Consider the following 1953-nt stretch of genomic DNA (forward strand, 5'->3'; position numbering starts at 1 on the left):
TCCCACCGCCACTGTTTTCCATAGGCTCCAGTTGAAAATAGTAGCATTTTTAAGAGTATTTTTATGGCTCTAATGATGGACTGGCAAGATTTCTAGTTAATTATAAAGAGAAATTGTCTTGTAAACTCGATTAGTTGTCCCAGTGGCATTTAAAAATCGTCGTAGTGAGAAAGGAAGGCGTTTTTTTTAATACAAGCGTCTATCTATTCTTTATTTTTTTTATTTTTCTCTTTCTGTCAAAACAAAGCCAACACGGGAAAGCTTCTGAGCGCGATGGGTGTTGGCCGTGCGCCATCAATAATTCTTCACTTTTCCTGCATGAAAACTTAAAACGGACGTGAAATCTTTAGTGGGCATTTATTTTTCCGGGATACCGTCAGAGAAAGCTGTGTGTGTGTGTGTGTGTGTGTGTGTGTGTGTGTGTGTGTGTGGGTGTGGTGTGTGGGTGTGTGTCCGTTTATCCGCCTACGTATCCATTCCTCCATCCATCCACAAATCAATTCCATCATCAGTTCGTCTTTCTGTCTGTTCTTTCGTTCTTTCTTTCTGTCTTCTATTTGCATTATCACGTATTTGTCCTTCCATCCCTCTACCTTTCTCTACTCTCATCCGTTCCTTCATCCACTCTTTTATTTCTCTGTTTATTCGTTTATGCATCCTTCCGTTTGCCTAGCCTTTCCATCCGTCCACTCCTCGTCTATTCCTCCATTTGTTCCACTGTTCTGCTGTTCTGCTCTTCCCGTTCTCTCGACCAACAACTTAATCTGCTTTCCCTGGTATGGTTTTCCGTTTCTGTGCATTAAAACCTGATGGGAGTGTTTTCAGCGCAGGGTTATGTTAGGTCATGTACATTTAACATTAGACCTCTTGAATCAGTAATGAGAGTGCTGCAAAATTAAACAAATGCTGCTGAAATTAGTGTTATGGCGCACCTGTTGAGCAAGTAAGGTGAATGAAATGAGGAATGAGAGAAATACAAGTAAGAGAAAAGATTGAAGGAGGAGGTACATGTGTGTGTTTTGAAAATGAGTAAGTAGAAAGAAAGATTGTAGGAGTAGGTACATGTGTGTGTTTTGAAGAAGGAGTGTGGCGATTTGAATGAAGGAACTATAAGGTTGTACAGTGGCGTAGTTAGAGAAAGGACAGAGATATGTCAATTGTATAAGGCAAAATATGAGACTTTTATGTGAATGGAGGAAGATTGAATAGAATATCTGTGAGGCATTGTAACGGCGCAGCTGAAGAGGAAGACATAAAGAAAATAATAAAAGTAATTCAAGCAAGACACATTTTTGAGAAAGGAAAATTATTTAACAAAAACTGCTACTGTGATGGTAAAATCAATAGAAAGACTAAAATAAATCGAGATATAACGGAATGTTACGAGAGAAAGAGAGAGAGAGAGAGAGAGAGAGAGAGAGAGAGAGAGAGAGAGAGAGAGAGAGAGAATATATGAGGACGAACATTACGAGGAATGGTGATTTTGGAAGTAGAAACAAAGAGAAAGACGAAGAAAGTGGTATAAAGTAAGATATAGGAAACTATTTCATGAATCATTGGACACATTGGCCAAAAAAGCAACTGATATGAAGGTGGAGAAAGAGTCCAAACAAAGGGGAAAGCAGAAACGATGAGAGATTCCAGTATGAACCATAATAAAAGAGAAAGAAAGAGCGGCGTAGAAGAAGGAAAAGATTTGAACCAGAGGAAGGCAAGAAGGGATAGACAAGCTGAGCCACAACACATGAAAGTGGAAGAAGCTGAAGACAAAGACGTAAGGGAAGTTATGTGCAGTTACGTCACCTTTCACCGTCGAGCCATTACGCTGTCTTGGCCACGCTGGCTCTCCTCTGCCCTCCGGGACGCGTGGCGGGAAGAGCTTCCTTTATATTTCCTGCACGAGAGAGCTTCCTTTGTCTACCATCACATAAAACACTGAGTTAAGTAAGCGAG

The sequence above is a fragment of the Portunus trituberculatus genome, chromosome 20 (assembly GCF_017591435.1).
Source record: "Portunus trituberculatus isolate SZX2019 chromosome 20, ASM1759143v1, whole genome shotgun sequence".
NCBI classification, from domain to species: Eukaryota; Metazoa; Arthropoda; class Malacostraca; order Decapoda; family Portunidae; genus Portunus; species Portunus trituberculatus.